General features: G+C 36.1%; 1 protein-coding gene across 2 annotated transcripts in view; it reads left to right on the top strand.

The window, feature by feature from the left end:
• Window positions 1–12,005: 12,005 nt before the first annotated feature.
• The window catches only part of koko (cyclin Q), a 56,112-nt gene continuing 44,879 nt past the window's right edge, over window positions 12,006–23,238 (top strand). Inside the window, exon 1 of one of the 2 annotated variants that reach the window (XM_081742300.1) lies at window positions 12,006–12,147. The gene's annotated coding sequence lies outside the window, so the exon portion shown is untranslated. The remainder of the gene's footprint in view (window positions 12,148–23,238) is intronic. The other variant, XM_081742301.1, reaches the window with a different exon arrangement.

The raw sequence follows: 23,238 nt of genomic DNA, 5'->3' as shown, positions 1-23,238 counted from the left end.
AACTTTTGATGGACAATAACTCGGAAACCAAACCTCTGTACCTCACGATAGGGCATTTCAAAAATAATGACCCGATTTCAAATTAAATATTATTTGTAGTATACAGTGGCGTATTTAGGGGGTGGATATCGGGCTCAAGCCTCCCCGAAATAAATTTGTTAACGCAAAACTTCATTAAAATTTGTAGGTACCCAAAAGGAAAAATACAGTGCTTATTCACGTGTTGTGCATAGCTCCCCCCCCCCGAAACAAAATCCTAAATACGCCACTGGTAGTATAGAACATTGATACTTTAGATTAATTAAATATTACAAAGCCAATCATGATTTTTTTTTTTTTTTTTTTTTTTTTTTTTACAAACTAAATCATAGATGCTCAACGTGCCCCTCTTGGGATGCACGGCATATATCCATACGGCAGCCAAATATGTCCCAAACTTTTACTATCATTTCTGGATCCAATGCTACAACGGCCGCTGTGACCACTGGATTTCTCTTGTCTTGGAATTGTTTATATCAGCGCCTAATCCTCTGAGTAGTAGGAGTTTTAACACAGAGTATTATCGACAAAATTCACCCTGAGCAGTTGTTACAGACTCAACGTAGAATCTCGTGAAGCGTGTAAAATGATTTCTACTGTAATGATACCATCCTGACAAACACTGATATGGCCAGTGAAGGTAGTGCAACCTATCGGCAACCGCCTGAAGCTTGAGAATTCCTTCTTTTCGACGGTTTATTGTTAGTTCAAAATACAGGGTATTTCAAAACAACACCGACAACATTTGGGGGGTGATTTCTGACACCAAGATAAGACAAAAGATATAGACCAACTTGGGTGCACAAATGCTTGCTTTCGGAGTTACAGGCTGCCGAAAATACGAAAAAATGAACTTTAAAGGTCCATAGCTCCAAAACTATGGGACCTACTGTAGTCGGGTCGAGACTTCACTTAGGAACTAAAAAAATATGTGCTCTATCCAAAAATACAAGTCTCAGAGTCCTAAGGCATTCTCGCAACAATTTTTATAGAGGAAGTTTGGCTATGAGCGGGTATATAATTTGAAGTGTTCACCAACTACCTCTATAAAAATTGTTGCGGAAGCACTGCAGGATTCTGAAACATGGATATTTGGATAGGGAGCATACTAGTTCCTAAATAAAGTATTGACCCGACTACAGCCGGTCCCATAGTATTGGAGCTATGGACCTTTGAACTTCATTTTTTCATGTTTTCGGCAACCTATAACTCCGAAAGAAAGCATTTGTGTACAAGGGCGCCCATGTTATGGTTTCCAAGGGGGTGCAAGTATAATTGGCATTTCAAATGTAGGCTCAAATTTTGCGGTAACTATTCTATAATATCTATTGGGTTTTCGATTTCTCTAAAGGGGGGAGCAAGCGCCCCCTGCCCCCCTGATGGGCACCCTTGTTTGTGTACCAAGTTGATCTATACTTTTCGTCTTATCTTGGTGTCAGAAATCACTTCTCAAACGTTGTCGGTGTTGTTTTGAAACACCCTATATATAAAAAGCTGCATAATTTTGATTGTTTGAAACGCACTGTACTTCCCATATATGATAAGTAATTCAACCTTCAAACGAAGTTTGTTGAAGAAGGATGATATCAACTCTAAAGCTCTCAAATTTGTTGTTCATAACTCAATAATAGGATTAATATTTTTCATGTGTAGTAAGCAAATGAAGGTCTATTTGAATGCCAAGTTTGGACAATATCGGATGACTTCTGTAGCTCTCTCGTACAATATAGGAGAATGTCTCTAAACTACACCGACAATGTGTGGGAGGCAGTGCTTAAAGTGACATCAGATGAGGTGACGGTATGGAACAAATATGACCATATACAGGGGTGCCCACAAGGGGAGGCTATGACGCAAACTGCGTCATTGAAAATGTTTAGGGGGGTTAAAAATCTATATAAATATGTTTGAGGGGGGGGGTAAAAATTAATCGAAAAGATTTTTTTTCATGGAAGAACACCTACGGATAGACAATAGGGGGGTGCGTCATGGACATGAGGGGGGGCACCACTGCCATATATATATATATATATATATATATATATATATAAAACTCTATGGCCTATGGAACCCGCAGGTTCAGTGCCGCGTTCACAAAAGCTTTCCTCTGACTTCTATCCTTAGCTAATTGCATCCAGTTTCTACTTTGTATTCCTATCTCTGCGAGATCCATCTTAATATTATCCTCTCATCTGCGCCTAGGTCTTCCTAATGGTTGTTTTCCTATGGGTCTTCCAGTCAAGACTTTGAAAGCGTTTCTACTTTCTTCCATTCTAGCTACATGACCTGCCCACCTAAGCCTCCTAGACTTGACAATGTTGGGTAAACCGTATAAACTATGTAGTTCCTCGTTATGAAGTTTCCGCCATTCCCCATTCTCGTTCCTCTTGGGTCCGAATATTCTTCTCAGGATCCTGTTCTCAAATACTTTCAGTCTATGTTCTTCCCTCAGAGTAAGTGACCATGTTTCGCAACCATACAGAACAACAGGCATGATTATCGTTTTATAAATTTTAAGCTTCAAATTCTTCGACAGAATTCGCGACGACAAGAGATTTTGAACCGAATAGTAACACGAATTCCCTGCTTTTAGTCGACATTTAATTTCTTCGTAAATATGATTTTCGTCTGTTAATATTGATCCTAAATATTTGAAAGTATCCACTTTATCAAAAGTATTATTTAATATTTTAACGCCTCCACAATTTGCCGTATTACGGTCCCGCCGCACTTCCATGTATTTAGTTTTCTTTGCATTTACTTCTAAACCCATGTCCCTGCAAGCATTTAATAAGATCTCTGCATTTATTTCTACTGTTCTCCTATCATCCCCTATTAAATTTACATCATCAGCATATGCCATCACCTGGTGAATACCGTTCAACTGTAGGCCCTGGTTGCTATCTTTGATTTTCCTTATAGCGTATTCCAGCACCAAGTTAAATAATAATGGCGACAACGCATCTCCTTGTTTCAGGCCATTTTGGACGTGAAAGCTCGTGGACAAAAATTTTCCTACCCGGACTTTACTTTGGGATTCACTTAAGCATATCTTAATTAATCCAATTAGCTTTCTCGGTATTCCAAATTCTGTAAGAACGTTGTACAAGGTTTCTCTCCTAACCGAGTCGTAAGCCTTTCTAAAATCAATAAATAGTTGATGTACCGGGATATTGTATTCCCAATTTTTTTCGAGTATTTGGCGAATGGTAAATATTTGGTCGATAGTTGATCGATTTCGTCTAAATCCGCACTGATAATCTCCAATAATTTCATCTGCGTATGGGGTCAGTCTTGCTAATAGAATATTTGAAAGGATTTTATAGGATGTTAACAGAAGAGAAATGCCTCGATAATTATTACAGTCAGTTTTGTCGCCTTTCTTGTGAATTGGAACAATGATTGATTCTTTCCACTCTTGTGGCAATTCTTCCTTGTTCCAGATAAGGAGAATGAGTTTGTGTACCTTGTTCCACAATTTTTCGCCTCCAGCTAAAATTAACTCAGCCGGAATTTCATCCACACCCGGAAATTTGTGTTTCTTTAATTTCTTTATAGCGGCTTCTACTTCTATTCGATTGGGTTCTGGAATATACGGTTCTGCGGTGTGTATCTCCTTTTCTCCACGCGCATTAGTTTTTGGCTGCGTGTTCAGCAAATCGTCAAAGAAATCTTTCCACCTATTTAAGAGACTATCCGTATCAGTGAGAGCTGTTCCGTCAGCTTTCTTTAATATATAAGCACGAGGTTGATAGCCTTTCTTAAATTCGCTTATCCCCTTATACATGTCCCGAATATTTTTATTTTTACTATTATCTTCAAGTTACTTAATTTTAGCTTTCAAAAAATCGCGTTTCTTTGTTCTAAAAGTTTTGGAAGTTTCCCGCCTGATATCTGCGAAATTTTGTGTAGTTATTTCATTCGGATTTTGTAGCCACCGTAATTTTGCCTGTTTTCTTTTCTCTGCTAGTTTAATGCATTCTTGGTCGAACCATGGTTTGTTCCTACGTATTTCCGCGTGTCCCAATTTTTCTATTGCTGAACTTTTAATGCTATCTCTAATTTCAATCCAAGTATCCTCAACACTAGTGCATTCCGAGTCTTCTAAAACCGAGAATCTATTCGAAACTTCAATCTGGTATTCCTTTCTTACATGGCTCTCTTCTAATTTCTTTAAATTAAATCTCTCCGTTTTCGGACATTGAATATTACCTTTATTGAAAGATAATCTCTCCCGTATTATCGCTACTACCAGGTAGTGATCAGTGTCACAATCAGCCCCTCTAAACGACCGGACGTCAATTATGCTAGACTGCCTTCTTCTATCTACTAAAACGTGATCAATTTGATTATGTGTTTTTCCGTCTGGTGATGTCCAAGTGTATTTATGAACGTCGCGATGTGGGAATTTTGTACTCTTCACGATTAGGTTTTTGGATGTTGCAAAGTTCACGAGTCTAACACCGTTGTCATTACTTTCCTTATGCAAACTTTCGTTCCCTATAATCGGTTTGAAAATATCTCTCGTCCTACCTTCGCATTGAAATCCCCTAATAGAATCTTCATATGGTATCGCGGGAGTTGGTCAAATATCCGTTCCACTTCTTCGTAAAAACTATCTTTTATATCGTCACCCTTATCTTCAGTTGGAGCATGTACATTTAAAACAATAATATTACACCACCGTCCCTTGAGAGTAATAAAAGAAAGTCTGTCAGTAACAAATTCAACCCGTTTAATTGCTGGTAATATTCGTTTGTGAACGAAAAACCCTGTTCCTAACTGGTGATTTTTATTTCCTTCCCCGTAAAAGAACGTAAAATTTCCGGAATTCTCAGATCCATTTCCTTCCCACCTGACTTCCTGAACTCCTACTAGGTCCATCCTGTATTTCTCTAACTCACTCGTAACAGATTTTAACGCGCCTGCCCTATAAAGACTTCTAATATTCCATGTATATATATATATATATATATATATATATATATATATATATATATATATATATATATATATATATATATATATAGGGTGTTTAATAAGTAATGGTCATAAATTAAATCGTAGATAGTACACGCCAAAACTAACAAAAAAGTCTTAGTAAACATGTGTCCGCAAACGCTTCGTAACGGAGATAGGGGCTGTCGAAAGTGTGAGAAAATGAAGTTTAGAGACGAATATCTCAAAAAGTATGATTCGGGCAGAGGGCAGTCCAATGAATGACTATCGAAGTCAGACCTGCGCTATGCAGAAATGCATGGTTGATAACTTCAATGCGCGCGCAAGGTTCCCTAAAGAAACGGAGGGATTCCCGGACAATTGTCCGACGAAAGGGGGCTCAAGATGAACATCGAGGGCGCGTCTATCCACCAGTAATTCATAAGTCGTAGTACCAGGTCGAAAGCTCGAAAAGAAAGAAAATGGCGGACAATGCTGACGTGCCGTGTGTGGTTGCATAACCAGCAGGAAATGAGAGGCCATCGAAGAAAGGTGGTGGTGCATGTTGTGAACTACTTCAGAGGACATTCCTAAGACGAATGCACATGTACAGAGTAGTCTTTTACTGTACCATACTCGCCTCCCACATACTCGAATGTTGTTATGCTTTTCCCATTGCAATCCAGTTTGCGGATATTCGTTACGTTAACTGCTTAGCACATAATGCTTCATCAGTGCCTTGCATAATGTTTGGTTTACCTAAGCGCTGCCACACTTGTACGTGTGCATTAGTTGTCGGAATTCTTCCTGGAACCATATACAACGTACATCACCACACTTCGATTGCCTCTCTCATTTTCTGCTTTTTATGCAACCACACACGGCACGTAAACATTGTCCACCATTTTGTATCTTTTCGAGCTTTCGACCTGGTACCACAAAAGCGTGCATAGCGTAGGTCTGACTTCGGTAGTCATTCATTGGACCGCCCTCTGTCCGATTCATACATTTTGAGATATTCGTCTCTAAACTTCACTTTCCCACTCTTTCGACAACCCCTATCTCCGTTACGAAGCGTTTGCGGACACATGTTTACTAAGACTTTTTTGTTAGTTTTGGCGTGTACTATCTACGGTTTAATTTATGACCATTACTTATTAAACACCCTGTATATATATATATATATATATATATATATATATATATATATATATATATATATATATATATATATATATATAGAGAGAGAGAGAGAGAGAGAGAGAGACAAACTAATATGTGAATGTTTCACGCTCCACTATCATCAGTGGCGGCGTATATACTGGTTTGCTGGCTTGAGCTACCACTAACCCTTCATATCACCTATACATTCATAATAATAATAATAACTCTTCCTCTTTGGAATAATGAGTTCTTGCTAGGAAGCTAGTTTCCTTCCAGTTACCGCTATGCTTTGGAAAAGTTGTAACACTACTTACCACAGTAAATGGGAGTTGTGCTAGCAATGAAGAACGTTGAAAGAGGCGATTAGCCAATTAAGGAGGCTCAGTTTGTAAGAGCCTTCGCAAATAATGAAACAAGTAATTATAAAGCTCTGCCAATTCCCGCAAAATACTGTCAAACACAAAATTTGAGTTGCGTTGACGCATACCATTACGGAACGAGGCTCCAGGGACCCGAAAATGCGCTATCATTACTTATATAACTTTCCTTTACTCTTCGCTCACGCCCAAGAAACCGATTTCTCTAGAGGCAACTGGTCCTACATGGCAGGCCGTTCGTACTCTGCGGATGTAGATGGAGTGAAGGGGAATGCGCTCATAGCTACACGATTCTTGCTGCAGAGAGGAAAATTTGTGAAACATACTTCGACATCACCCCCGCCATCCCTCTTATGGAGGAAACTTTCCCTTTGGTTTGGGGAAAGAAGTGAATTTCTTCGGCTGCGTCGCCAATGTGTCATTCAGTCGTGTGGTCTTTGGCTTTGCGTAAGATCGTAGACTACCTAGAATGGTTAACCAGTCGGTGCACAGCGAAGCCCGTGAAATAATTAAATGTAGCAATTCTGTCCACATCCAACAAATGAAGGGTCTCGGCTACATCAACTTGTCTTTGCTCTTTCGAGGGAAGTACGGGAAAGCACATACTATTGACAGCAGTGCCAGAAGGGGCACACTCGAAATAAAAAGGCTCTAGTCCCTGCAAGGAACTGAATTTCCCTTTTCTTAACTGAGTGAACTTAAAAACTTTTGAATATCCAAATATAAAAGTGTAAAAGGCTTGCCTAAGCGGCTTGCAAGGTTTAGGCTTTCTATTGTTGAACTAGCCTTTAGACTTCTGCCTCCAAACTGATTGTTTGAGCAATAGTGATTACGAAGTGGGAAAAGAAGCAGAGGTGGTATGCTTTCGTAAAAATTTTGCTTGACCATATCAGCGATCTAAATGTGGAAGAACACGGATGGTACGTTTACTTAAACATCGTATTTACAATAACATAGCGATCCAACTTGGCCTTAAGTGGATTAAATCAAGAAAACACATATATGTTCACATGTTTTTCGTCTCGTTTGCAAGACTTTGTAGGCAATCTCGTCTTGTCTCTAGTGTCTAATATTTAATGATTCTTTCCAATTTCATTTCCATTTCAAAAAACTTCTTCTGGTCTCGTCTCGTGTTCAACACTAATTTTCTTCTATAGTTGTAAACAGAACTCCAGACAAAATGAAAATAATAATTTTGAATTAAAAAAAAAAGAGCCCTCTCAATATCAGAGACGGATCCAGGTTAAACATTTTAGGCGAGCAGTACAGTAGTTAGAATTATTTGAGAGGGGATGGAATCGCTCTCACAAATGTTGAAAAAAATCAAGAGCACAAATTCTGCCATTAAATAGGGTGATAGTTAACTATTATTAACTTTTCAAAGCAGCAGCAACGGAATCTTTGATACTACAAACATATTTGTTGACTCAATGCTAACATCGTACTTATTACTCTGTAAAATCTTTCTTTTTTCTACATGTAAATTACAATTTAAATATGTTTTTACCGGTATGCCATACCGGCCGATTTTCTACCTTTCGGATGCATAACCGGCTCATACTGCCTCACTTTAAGCACTGGTGGGAGGTGATTCCTGACGCCAAGATAAAACTACAGACTGACCTGCGTGTAGAAATGCTTCCTTTCGCCAGTATAACCAGCCGAAAATTTGTCGGAAAAATGATTAACGAAAGTAAATTATTATGACAGAATTTGAGAGATAAGAATGTAGAAAGAAACGGGAGAACTTTGAGATAAACAAGAGATACAATGTTATCTCACATGATCTAATATCGAATCAGGAGCCCCTAGTATACCAGAGGTAAGTGCTTTACATCTGACCACCCTGTGCTTCCACTGCTTGCTTTATGTTACCGTTTCTGGATTGTAATGCCACACCCAATTCATGTATAGTAATCAGTCTTTGGAAAAAGTTCTCCTGATCGGAAATCCTGCGTTAAAGCATTTTCGCTGCGGAATCCTTTCTGAGATGGATTTGAAATAGGGAATGTAAGCATGGGACACAGTAAGCGGTAATCTTCGTCATGCGTAGCTTATTGTGTATTAAATACAGACTCCTGACTAAGTTCTTCATCTTATTTATGATAGCTGCAATGGTAATACGACGGTCTGTAAGCACGAAATACTTCACTTTCTTCGCAATTATGGGTTCCTTCGAGAGAAAAAGCCGTACGCTGCTTTTTTTTTTTTTTTTTTTTTTTTTTTTTTTTTTTTTTTAGATATGTTGCACCACAATGAAACATTCTACATCAGCTAGCTATTGTGCCAGATGCTGGAGCATTTCCTCCATATATCACCACAAGTTAATCGAAGACTTTTATTGAGCCTTTTTCATTCAAAAAGAAAAGACAAATGGCACCTCGAACTTCAGTAGCTTCCACGGGCCCCGCCATGTTGAACCTCTAGCCCTCTATCGGTTTTCAGGAGAACTACTGCAGAATGAGTACTGATCCAATTGCATAAAAAAAGAGTCGGACAGTGGCCGTTACATCGAGTGCATCGCGTATGCTCTGTGAGGAAGAGACTTAAGTTGGACTTCCTATACATCTATATGTACTTACACTCTCAATTTAAAAATTACACGTACATACATCCCCATCTCTTTTCTATACTCTTTTTTCTTCATTTTACACTTCTCAATTTTCTCTAACTTTTGCCCTGTCCATCTGGGCTTTCAGCCCTCTTTCACTGTCTAAATATCTCTCTCGATTTAGACCTTTTCCAGACTTTGATACTTCTTATCCTGTTTGTGAATTTCACTTTAGTGAGTTTATTACAAAAATTATCTTTGTGAGGTATACACAAGACAATTTGATTATTGCATTAATTTATTCAGAATTAGACAATTCGGTTGATCCGTGCCAACCTTTCGCAGTTTACTGCACATTAATTTTAATTAATTAATATTCATGATCAATTCTTGCACAAGAATATTTAAGTGACACGGCCGACTTGACTCTATAGTCGCGGCCTTAAAACTATTTGACTCCTAGAAGTGTATTGAGTAATTTTAAGTAAAAAGATTCTTAACACAGTGCGCTAGGGAATGAGGACCTTATTGTGCTTTATTTTACACTACCACGCTAAAGCTTCGTATCGCTCACATTGAGATAATATATACTATATACTATATATATACTAATATATATTATATACTCTATATATTATCCCAATGATCGCTCACCAGTAGTGTATCCAGGAATATGGGTACATCATGGAGTTAAAACAAAGCAAAATTCGCGTTTTATTTTGTAAAAAGATATCGCTTACTGATTTTGCGATGTGATGTCAGTGAGGCAAATTTTGCATTTAACAACCATCCATCTACACATCAGATTAACCAATTCAACCCTTTAAAGAATATTGTACTACGTTCGGGACAGCAAATTTTTCAAAAACTAAAATGGAATGAAGACTTAGGGCATTCTTCAAAAGCAGGGGTCATTTGAAGAAGGAAGGATTCCTTTTTCCTACATGAGCTTCAGAAACTCATGTTTTTTAATAAATTGAATACTAATATACTATTTAAAACAGTAAAACTCTTACGTCAGTGGACAATCTTTCTCCCTCCTGGAAAAAACTAAAATGACGCTCCTGACGAAAAGTTTATTTTCCAAATATGTGCTTAAAAAACATACAGAGAAATGCATTCGTCATTCTTCCCACCAGTTTACCTCTCCATCTGGAACTTCCGTGACATCTCCACTGTGATCAGAGGGCACATTTGTGCTTTCAAAAGCGGCCAGTAAATGTGTTTTACTTAGTAAATGGTTAATAGCAGTTCTTTTAGGATTTTTTTTTCAAGCATTGTCCAAAAGACGCTGTTAAAGTAAAAATAGCCGAGGAATCCAATGTCGTTTAAAAATATGGCTGTTGGAGTAATAGAAGTCAGTTATGTCAGAAAGACATGGGGGACATTCCTTATCTTCACAAAATTCGCAGACTGTTACGCAACACAAAAATGCGGTAAGTATTTTGGGAAATGAGACTATGAAAAAATGGCTTCCAATGCACCAAATTTATGTCACTGACGTCATATAGCAGCAACAGAATGCAGATGAACAATAGTCAGTCAAATTAAACGAAAGACCTTTCACTTTTCTTGTTTCAAATAATTCCCCAATGCGTTCTTGACTGTTATTATATTGGTGCTTGTCCAAATAATTGCGTATAACTGGAAATATGCATGCACTACTGAGGTGCTTCACCATATAAGCAGGGTGTGAATTGGCGGGGGGGGATGCCAGGGATTTCCCCCCCTGACAAAAATCTTTCCCACCCTGGAGGAGAAAATTTTTATCCCTGGCAGGGATAACTTTTCCCCCCTCTGGAGTATTTTTAAATGGACATAAAGATAAGATAGAAAAAGGGAACAATTCTTACTTTGCGTAGCTAACCTAAATATCACTTGAGTGAAAATTTATGAAAGATCTCACATCTCAACTGTTTTGTACTTGTTAGTGTATATATATATATATATATATATATATATATATATATATATATATATATATATATATATATATATATATATATATGTGTGTGTGTGTGTGTGTGGGTGGGTGGGTGGGTGGGAGGACTGGGTACGCATATGGGTGAAATTCATCCTCCCCTGGGAAAATTTTTCAATTCGCGCACTGCATATAAGTATGAATACACGTCCGGACGTACGCCATAAAAACTACTGAGCAAAATCACAAACCAACTTGTGTTAGGTGAACACTAAAGCGAGAATACTATCTCTCCGAGTGAAAGCAGGAGATCAGCAGAGGGGTTGCGTGGAAGTGTGTCCGAAGGAAGGAGACTCGTCGGTGAAGGACGATATGCACATAAAGGAAGACAGTCCAAAGAACACTTGACATCACAAGAAGTCACATAGATTGGTATCCTGGTAATGGTTTCATACTACTAACTTTAAAACTTGTAACCATAAAATATAGGTTTTCTACATCGTGCAGAAATACTCCGCCGCTGGAAACTAATATGTTATATATTCGTATTTGATATGCACTCACCCATTTGAATCTTATAAAGCACTTGTAGTAGTTTGAGACTAGTAACATAACAGTTGTAAACGTAAAATATTGATTCAAAACATAGTGTAGAAATACTCTGGTAGTGGAAGCAAATATGCTAAATAATCTTTCATATATATTAATTTTAACCGTAAATTACCACTCTTACTGTGGACTGCTCTTTACCATTACGTAAATCAATATATACATATAAAGTACTGCAAACTAAATTAAAAATTTTGCCTACCCTTGACGCAAACCGCAAAGAAATGAGCCCCAAGTATATAGATAATAAGTAACTAATAGACATATTCTCAATCTAAAGTAATGATTTTATATTCCTACGTTCCGTCTTGAAGCAATGAGGTTTGACAACACAGAAAATTAATATTTCTAAAGCAAAGTTTAGGTTGACTATAATTTGAAATACAAATTTCCAATGATACGTAATACTCTGCGAAGACAGGAATAAGGATGGGGAATTGCAATATCACTGGCACAGAACACTCTAGGTTGTTTATGTTTTCTCCTCTTCTAAAAGAACACGATTCGTCAGTTCTGCATGATATTTATCTACTTTTTACAGTAAACTGGTAAGTTATTCTGGCACTACTTGTAGTACTAGTAGCCACACGAACAAATTCGATAAATATTGCATTTTTATTGCATTGCATTATTTAGACTATGAAAACAGTTCCTCCAAACTTCGAGTGTTTCTCTGATACAGCCCATTGTGTGGAACTGTATAACATGCAGATTGTGCATGGGAGTGCCACTATATAATGATTATAGATATGTTAAAAAGAAAGAAGAAAAGCGATGCTTTCATAAGTTGTATTGGCATACATATTGGGGCTAATATTGGCAAAAGTGCACTTTGAGCAGAACATTCATAGGAACGAACCTAACCGAACCATCCCTATTACGTACAAATAATATTAATTTCGGTAAATGTTTTGCAGACGGGATCCTGAAGCACGTAAAAAATACAAATTGTACGGGAGAAATGGAAGATGCAAGTACTTTAACCTAACCTAAACTAATCTGAACTAACCTAATATTAATGAAAATAATCAAGATTCTATCATTTTTTCGGAAATTATACCGAATTTCTACACTAATATAATCTAACATAAAGTTACCGAAACTAGCCTAACCTAACCTAATGTGAACAGAAACTACCAAAATTATTTTTTGGTAGTTTTTCGAAAAAATATCTGGACCCCTTCTGCTAAACATTGTTCAATTTTATTTCTCCTGCAGTGCCACATCCTGTGACAAATTCACTTATTCTGCTCAAAGTACACTCTTATTCTAATATTTTTATAATTTGACTTCCCTATAATGTCATGTAGATAATATCCAAACACTAAAGCAAACACTAAACCATTTTTGGTGGAGATCAAGAATGTGGGTCACATTGATACAACATTTAAACTTCTCTATTGCTCGTAGAATAGTGTTCTAAGGCATTCTACACCCATCCACAGACCGTAGTGTGATATATATATATATATATATATATATATATATATATATATATATATATATATATATATATATATATATATATATATATATAGTGGCGGATCCAAGGGGGCTGTGCCACGTCTTGACGCTCAGGTATACACTGGATAAAATGGGCTTCAATACTGCTTTACACTGGATAAAACGACAAAATATGTTTTAGCCCTTCCATTGCTCATATCCTGGATCCGCCCATATTTATATGTATATATATATATACAGGGTGGCCCATTTTAACCTTTCCACGGAATTATCTCGAAAAACAGTTGAACATAAATAAACCGAAAAAAACTCAACTAAGGAAATCATGGGGCACACCAGATGGTGTTGTCGCGGTGCCTTCCAAGGCCGCTCTTCATTGGGGCCCGGGGCCCAACTTTAAAATTTTAAGTGGAAACATAGGGCGAGTGATACCTCACTTGATAGGTCTTTAAAAACTAAAAAGCGTTGTGGCAAAAGATTTTTCGTATCGGTCACCGTATTCAAAATGGCTGCCAAGATGTGGTGCCTGTGTAACAGACCGATTACCGGTTGTTGACATTGGGTCCGTATTGTAATGTTTACCGGTGGAAGTTGTTGTTTACATTGGATCCGTATATTATTACTGTGCCCAGTTTTGTTATGTGTAAGTTTACACTAATTCAATGTTAATTCGTTTTGTATTGTTAGTACAGGGGATGGCACAAAAGAATACATGCACTCAATCTTGATATGAGATACGCACGTAAACACATCCGGAAATCTTTTTAAATCTAGTTCTTACCGATTCACTTCAAACTATGTAACCGTTTCTTTACAGTCTATACGGCATTTCTTAGAACAATTAATATAAGTAAAACTAAATACTACTAAATTTTAGCTTAAAAGTTTACCGAATATCTGATGTAGTGTGTTGTTATATTTCATTCATTTGTTAATTACCTTGGCGTTCATTTGTTACATTATATTACTGCTGATATGGCGATCCCTCTGGCTATTGCCGCAAGAGGGCGTTCGAATCGCTGTACGTGAAGCTAACAATTCAAACATGGCGGCTCGGCAGTGATAATAATTCTTCCGTTGCCATGACGAAAATTAAACAAGTGCCTGGAGGAAGTAACCTCCTCTTTATAATTTATCGCATAGGATTTTCGGTAAGTTAGATATTAAAAATAGATATAGAGATTCATGATTTTTACGGTTAGGTTCTTGTATCGATATGTATTTATGGTAAAATTGTGTTAATTATAGTCAAAGATATAACTGTAGAAACCGTGTTTATCGAGGTCTGGTATTGTGAGTGAAATGACGCAGTTTACTACCATGATGTAAGGAATACAGAAGGCGGTCTGAGTTAGGCTCCTCTAAATTTGGAAATTCGATAACAAAAATAGATATTTGGGAGGTTAACCTTGTTTAAATTTTAATCTTTTGGTCAACCTAAACAATTGGAAAGTGAAGAAAGTAACCGAGGAGCCTGACTTCAAAATTAATTCTAAACACCTCTAGGCCCAAGGCCGCCAAATACCATCTCCGCCATTACCGGTGAGGTATAGTGATGGCAGGGGATGTAAGTTTTCAAAGTTGACGACAGCGGTCTACGAGTGCGGTATCCTACTACTGTAGGATATCGAACTAGTGCTCCGGTGGCATCAGTTTTGAAGTTTAAGAAGCAGATAGACGAAACCCACCTTCTGGAATGAGAGGTTGGATTTACATAACCTGTGGAACCTTTTGAAATGGTAATGTCTATTTATTGATTTTCTTGTTCAGTCATGGAGTTCTTCAAGATTACTATGTATAGTTAAATCGAAAAATCGTTACGCGTCTTCAAGCTCATCGTCGTCGTCCACTCATATACGTAAATGGCATGCCATAAGCATGTATAATTGAATTATTAAATCGTATGTGTGTGTCTATGTGAATTTGAAAATGTGTATGTTGATATTAGGGTAATACTTTACTTTGTACGCACCTTTCGATGGCAACGTACATTGAGAATTTTGAATGTCTAGGTTAGATAGGGTTATGTTAAACACATTGTTGAATTAGGTTTCCTAATTATGTATATTTCGTGAAATATTTGTTGTAGGTTAGGTTAGGTATAAATTAAATGTGTGATTCATAGTATTTATGTAGGTTAAGTTAGGAGATTTGATTTTTTTTTATTTGTGCTTCTAAATTTAATATGTGCCTTTTATATGTCGCAATGTGATATATGCTATTTTGTTAGGAAAACCTTTACTATGAACGCACCTATGAGTATCTCGTATCTGAGAATTTAAGTTTTCGGTAATCCTTGTCATTTGATTTAAGATTGCTCCGTGGTGTATGTCAGTTGTAAACATTATGATGAAATTTCTTTGAGAGTGCCCCAATATATTAATGTGTCCTTTTAGTAGTATTTGTGATACATGCGTGTAGGTTAGGAAAAGGGAAAATTTCTATTTCTTACGTATAGAGCCGGTAACAATTGTGATTTGAGCGTGCTTTTCTATATTTTGTCGTGTGTCCCTCTGATAGTAATTTGTTATATATTTTGTATACGTGTTTGCCATATTTTGTCGTGTGCTCTGTGATACTACCTTGTGATACATTTTCATATAGTTAATACGTGTAAGGTCGGTAAAATTGTACTTTGAACGTGTCTTTTACTATTTTGTCGTGTGCCCTTTCGTATGTCTTATCACATTGCGTTGTACCATATATATATATATATATATATGTTTAGTTTTGTAGGTGAGGGAAAATTGAACGTAACGTGTCCTCCGATGATGATATATCGTGATGAGTGCGAATAATCGGTCTGTGCCGATGCGGAAGAACTTTACTCTGGACATACCTCCGGAGTTCGATATTACTATTTATAAAATACTATTTCGTGCTACGTTTGTTTATTTTCAGTTTAGGTAGATATTTACTTTGAACGTGCCATAATTACAGTGCGAAATAAAATGTTCGTGCCTACTTATATATTTGCCTCATCGAACACCAATAGTGTTGGAATGTTTTCCAACTTGCCACTCTCAAGTAGAATATGATTACTTATGCGTATCCATCCCTCTAAGTTTAATTAGTTGTAAACAAAGATAATAAGTTAAAAATGATAATAATTCTTTAAAAGGCGTTTCAGTAATTGGACTCTGTCGAGTATATGTAGATTTCATTTTTTTTTTTTTTTTCGTTCTCGCTAGACATTTGTAAATATATCGCTTTCATTAATAGTAGTGCTTTCATATTAAATGTATTATGCGAAGGATGCATAGGTTAACGTAAAGTAATACATGATGCTACTCATATTTTTTTTATTGAAAATAGAGTTGTAGTAGCGATGATATTGCCTATGGCTGCATAATTTGCATGTTGTTTTGATGAACGACAGGAATATGATAAGCGATGAACGCCTAATTAGAAGGGATGGATCGTCAATTCTTTGAGTGATAATGAGTTCTATATGTATTAATGGAATATGTTTGAGAATCATGTTTGAGAATCTAGATATGTTAAAGCACTATTGCAATATCATTTCATGAAAATGTTGATGAAGTATCTTGGAGATACCACGATGGAGGCAAATGTTTAATAATAATTTTTTTTTTATCTGTTATGATGTAAATGTTAACAAATGGCACGAATAAACTAATCACGAAAATTTTAACTTTATGATTTCAAATACAATCTATAAACTCGAACTTATACATTTCTCATTGCTATTTTTTTTTTTTTTTTTTTTTTTTTTTTTTTTTTTTTGTAATATACTAATTAAGCTGAACAATGTTGACTCTTATTCTTGGTTGGCCACAAAACAAGAATCTGGAAACTTCTGATGATAAATAATAACTTTATCGTTGTGTCTTCCTTCTCTTTTGCTAAAGCTAATGCAACCTGAACATTAAATCTAATATAACCTTGATTTTTTTTTCAATACCCTGAGATGGTATTTACTTTAGTGTTAAAACACAATGAATGAAAACGATTTGTTATAATTGGCGATCCAATCCAGGATTTGCCTGATATGTATTCATTAATTTCTCATTCTTTTATGACCGTAATGTCGGTTTGTTTTAATTGGCGACCTCAGCTTTAGGATATTTGTTTATTTGATAATTCGTGTTAATTATAAGAGCTAGGCTGAAGGTTTGTTTTAAGTGGCGACCTTCAGCTAAGGGTATGCATTAACATATTTTATAATTGTTGTTTTGTGTGCCAAACTAAGATAAGTATGTAAAGTAATGAGTGGATATGACGATGATGAGTTATTAGACGCGTGATCCAATTAATGCAAAATGAGTGACGAAAGTCTTAATGTAGATGGTTCTACCGAACATTTCAAATGTTGTGACAATAAGTACAGTTCTAGTGACAGTGTATCCATACGCTGTGAAACGTGTGATCAATGGTTCCACATCCATTGTTTGAACATTCCTGATGAGGAACAGGAAGTGCTACGTACCACTAATACTAAGTGGGTTTGTTTCGACTGTAAGTTGGATAATGCGTTAGTTACAGAAATTGAGCAACCCGTTGAGGAACCTGAAACTGAGATTGATGGGGAACCATTGCTTAAAACTTTGATTGGGATCATTAAGGATTTGAGAACTGAAATGTCAGTTATGAATAATAAAATGGATACTAATAAGAATGAATTAAAGGTAGACATTGGTACCATTAAAGAATCTCTGTCCGCGGTACAGGAGGATTTATCCACTGTCAAACGAGAACTGAAACATAAAGTAGCATATAAAATGTCATCTGTAACGTCATCAACATTAACTTATGAAGAAGTTAAAAATGTAACCGCTAATGATAAACTTGACATAAGAGCTAGGGGGTTATGTACAAACAGTAATATGGAAGACACGGATACACTTTTAGTAAATAATTTGTGCGGTGTATCAGATAAAATAAGTAATAGTTTACAAAATGACATGGCTGCGTTAGGAGCGCCTAAGTCTCATATAAATGTTACTAAGGATAATTTAAATGATGAGACTGATGATTATTATGATGATGTAAATGTATATTTAGGTTTAGATTTAGTATGTAGTAGTAGATTTAGTATACGTGTCAGTAAATATTTGGTCAACAAAACCCCAGTAATGCATGATAATGTAAATGATCGCTCTCTTATGTATGTCGGTTATGAAAGAAAGCAGTATGATAGGGTAGCGAATGGTAGTCGAGCGAAGACTATAAAGTTTTATATACGTGATGACGTTGATATTTCTTTCTGCATTGATGACAAAAGAGTAGGTAGATCTCGAAAAGGGAGAAAGGAGATAGGAAAACCTAACTTGATATTATTTATGGATGTTAAAGTAAATAGATCTAAAATGTTTATGTGGTTAGTTGGAAATTGCTCTAGCCAGGGGCGGAGACATATGATGATTGGAAAATATTGTAGGAAGTGGCTAGAAGCACTCCATAGAATAAGACAGGCAAAGATCTCACCGCCTGTATTAGCTCCTCCTACAATGGAACTTGTAACCTTGAACTTTGATTTCCTTTTCTTTCGTTGTGCTTTTATTAGTTAAAGTTATGCTTTATGATGTTTTATGAATAACGTAGGAGGTAAAATAGATGAATATGCGCTAACAAAATGGGGATTTAGAATCTTGATTTGTAAACTTCTCTTTTAGTGGCCTTACCTAACTTAAGAACTGAAATTTTGTAAAGGAGTGGCAAGTTGACTCAAGTTCCTTTGATCAGTGGGCATAATAACTTCAGATAAAAAGAAAGAAAGAAAGAAAATAAATAAATAAATAAATCTTTCGGTTCGGCTATACCCGCGGAATAATTTAAAAAAAAGGGATTGTTAGGACTAATTCGGAAGATTCAGAAGTTGTTTACGTACCAGTATAGTATGCGGTACCGGAAATGTATAGTTTAACAGTATAAACCTACCTGTTAGTTAATACCTTTCGGGTCCAATGATCATTCCTCTGTCTTCTTCAAACGTACCACTTCGTTGTATCGCCGCATTCTTTTGTCGCAGCAGAATTGATTGATAACAATAACAATAATAACGATAAAGTTTCCCATTTTGTTAGCCATTTCGGTCTTAATTCGTGAAAACAGATTGAGCAGTTGTCATAAAAAGGAAGTGATGGTTGCTCAATTGGAACTTCTCTCCTCAAAACAATATTCTGAATGTAAAATGAATTCGTTTCGAGATGAAGTGAGTTGTACTGTCTTCCTTAAAATTGTATTGACGTATTTTGTTCTGAAGGAAGAAGGAGGAAGTACAGCGAATCGAAATATAAGTAAAATGTATCCTGAACGCAGGAATCGAGCTGAACCTTCTAGATTATAATATTTGGCAGACCTTTTCAAAATTCTTTTCGCTCGGTTAAGAACGACTTGTGCTTTAGTAATTGTACATTTAAAATGCGGTTTCGGGAAAAAGTTACTCTTCCTCTAGCATACCAGTATTTATAGTTAGGAATGAAGGCTGAATTATTGATAGGTTCACTTCTCTTTATAATTTGCTATGTTTTAGTTCTACCTTGAACGAAAATTTTATTATTTGGAACAACTCTTTGAAATTTTAACTTTTGGGAATTTTGCACTAAAAATTAAAAAAAAAAGAAGAAACTTAGGTCCTTCTTAGGCATTCTTTCTTGGCGAAGAAAATTCATTCCTCAGTTCGCCGCTCTAACAGCGCCATTTTTCGATTTGTTAAAGAAAGACAAGAAATATTGTCTTACTGTAATGATCACCAAATTCAACAAGTTTTGGTCTCGCCATACAACCCTTCTGGGAATGGCATCGTGGAACGTTCGCATCGAGAACTCAATCGAATTATTCGATTATTGTGCAGTCGTAACCACACTAAGTGGAAAACAGTGCTAAAGACGGCACAAGATCTGCTAAACTATTCCTATAATAGTACTATTGGATGTACGCCTGCCGAGGTGTTCATTTCTTTCTCGGCTGCTGATCGATTCAGAGAAAAATTCCCATGGCCCTCTGAGTTGAAAGAAACAGAAGATACTAAACGGCATATTTAGGTCGAACCCCGTTTGTTATCAAAACGGAAACGAAAGTCGCAAAATAATGTGATTGAAATTAAGGAAATGGACTTGGTGATAGTTAAAACCCATTTTCAATCAGACGCCTTTAAGAAGGTCACACATAAGTACATGCCTGTATTCGCAGGGCCTTTTGTTGTGACGAAAGTACATCACAACTCCGTTTCTTTAAAAGATTTGGAGGGGAGAGAAGTGCCGACTCAAAATTTATCAAATGTAAAACTGTTCAATTGCTCTCTGGAAAAGAGAGAAGAGTTATTAAAAGATTTTAAATAGTAAAAAAAAAATAAATAAAAAAAAGAAAAAAAAATTCTTTTTGATGTTTAAGTAGTTAAAAAAATTTTTTTTTTCAAAGCCGCCGGGAAAAATGTAACAGACCGATTACCGGTTGTTGACATTGGGTCCGTATTGTAATGTTTACCGGTGGAAGTTGTTGTTTACATTGGATCCGTATATTATTACTGTGCCCAGTTTTGTTATGTGTAAGTTTACACTAATTCAATGTTAATTCGTTTTGTATTGTTAGTACAGGGGATGGCACAAAAGAATACATGCACTCAATCTTGATATGAGATACGCACGTAAACACATCCGGAAATCTTTTTAAATCTAGTTCTTACCGATTCACTTCAAACTATGTAACCGTTTCTTTACAGTCTATACGGCATTTCTTAGAACAATTAATATAAGTAAAACTAAATACTACTAAATTTTAGCTTAAAAGTTTACCGAATATCTGATGTAGTGTGTTGTTATATTTCATTCATTTGTTAATTACCTTGGCGTTCATTTGTTACATTATATTACTGCTGATATGGCGATCCCTCTGGCTATTGCCGCAAGAGGGCGTTCGAATCGCTGTACGTGAAGCTGACAATTCAAACATGGCGGCTCGGCAGTGATAATAATTTTTCCGTTGCCATGACGAAAATTAAACAAGTGCCTGGAGGAAGTAACCTCCTCTTTATAATTTATCGCATAGGATTTTCGGTAAGTTAGATATTAAAAATAGATATAGAGATTCATGATTTTTACGGTTAGGTTCTTGTATCGATATGTATTTATGGTAAAATTGTGTTAATTATAGTCAAAGATATAACTGTAGAAACCGTGTTTATCGAGGTCTGGTATTGTGAGTGAAATGACGCAGTTTACTACCATGATGTAAGGAATACAGAAGGCGGTCTGAGTTAGGCTCCTCTAAATTTGGAAATTCGATAACAAAAATAGATATTTGGGAGGTTAACCTTGTTTAAATTTTAATCTTTTGGTCAACCTAAACAATTGGAAAGTGAAGAAAGTAACCGAGGAGCCTGACTTCAAAATTAATTCTAAACACCTCTAGGCCCAAGGCCGCCAAATACCATCTCCGCCATTACCGGTGAGGTATAGTGATGGCAGGGAATGTAAGTTTTCAAAGTTGACGACAGCGGTCTACGAGTGCGGTATCCTACTACTGTAGGATATCGAACTAGTGCTCCGGTGGCATCGGTTTTGAAGTTTAAGAAGCAGATAGACGAAACCCACCTTCTGGAATGAGAGGTTGGATTTACATAACCTGTGGAACCTTTTGAAATGGTAATACCTATTTATTGATTTTCTTGTTCAGTCATGGAGTTCTTCAAGATTACTATGTATAGTTAAATCGAAAAATCGTTACGCGTCTTCAAGCTCATCGTCGTCGTCCACTCATATACGTAAATGGCATGCCATAAGCATGTATAATTGAATTATTAAATCGTATGTGTGTCTCTATGTGAATTTGAAAATGTGTATGTTGATATTAGGGTAATACTTTACTTTGTACGCACCTTTCGATGGCAACGTACATTGAGAATTTTGAATGTCTAGGTTAGATAGGGTTATGTTAAACACATTGTTGAATTAGGTTTCCTAATTATGTATATTTCGTGAAATATTTGTTGTAGGTTAGGTTAGGTATAAATTAAATGTGTGATTCATAGTATTTATGTAGGTTAAGTTAGGAGATTTGATTTTTTTTTATTTGTGCTTCTAAATTTAATATGTGCCTTTTATATGTCGCAATGTGATATATGCTATTTTGTTAGGAAAACCTTTACTATGAACGCACCTATGAGTATCTCGTATCTGAGAATTTAAGTTTTCGGTAATCCTTGTCAGTTGATTTAAGATTGCTCCGTGATGTATGTCAGTTGTAAACATTATGATGAAATTTCTTTGAGAGTGCCCCAATATATTAATGTGTCCTTTTAGTAGTATTTGTGATACATGCGTGTAGGTTAGGAAAAGGGAAAATTTCTATTTCTTACGTATAGAGCCGGTAACAATTGTGATTTGAGCGTGCTTTTCTATATTTTGTCGTGTGTCCCTCTGATAGTAATTTGTTATATATTTTGTATACGTGTTTGCCATATTTTGTCGTGTGCTCTGTGATACTACCTTGTGATACATTTTCATATAGTTAATACGTGTAAGGTCGGTAAAATTGTACTTTGAACGTGTCTTTTACTATTTTGTCGTGTGCCCTTTCATAGTGCCTCTTAATACATTAGTAATTTAAAATCCTCTTTCGTATGTCTTATCACATTGCGTTGTACCATATATATATATATGTTTAGTTTTGTAGGTGAGGGAAAATTGAACGTAACGTGTCCTCCGATGATGATATATCGTGATGAGTGCGAATAATCGGTCTGTGCCGATGCGGAAGAACTTTACTCTGGACATACCTCCGGAGTTCGATATTACTATTTATAAAATACTATTTCGTGCTACGTTTGTTTATTTTCAGTTTAGGTAGATATTTAATTTGAACGTGCCATAATTACAGTGCGAAATAAAATGTTCGTGCCTACTTATATATTTGCCTCATCGAACACCAATAGTGTTGGAATGTTTTCCAACTTGCCACTCTCAAGTAGAATATGATTACTTATGCGTATCCATCCCTCTAAGTTTAATTAGTTGTAAACAAAGATAATAAGTTAAAAATGATAATAATTCTTTAAAAGGCGTTTCAGTAATTGGACCCTGTCGAGTATATGTAGATTTCTTTTTTTTTTTTTTTTTTTTTTTCGTTCTCGCTAGACATTTGTAAATATATCGCTTTCATTAATAGTAGTGTTTTCATATTAAATGTATTATGCGAAGGATGCATAGGTTAAC

This window comes from Thermobia domestica, chromosome 16, assembly GCF_964235325.1.
Source record: "Thermobia domestica chromosome 16, izTheDome1.hap1.1, whole genome shotgun sequence".
NCBI lineage: Eukaryota > Metazoa > Arthropoda > Insecta > Zygentoma > Lepismatidae > Thermobia > Thermobia domestica.
The sequence above is the reverse complement of the archived record's forward strand: the minus strand, read 5'-3'. Positions and strand labels throughout refer to the sequence as shown.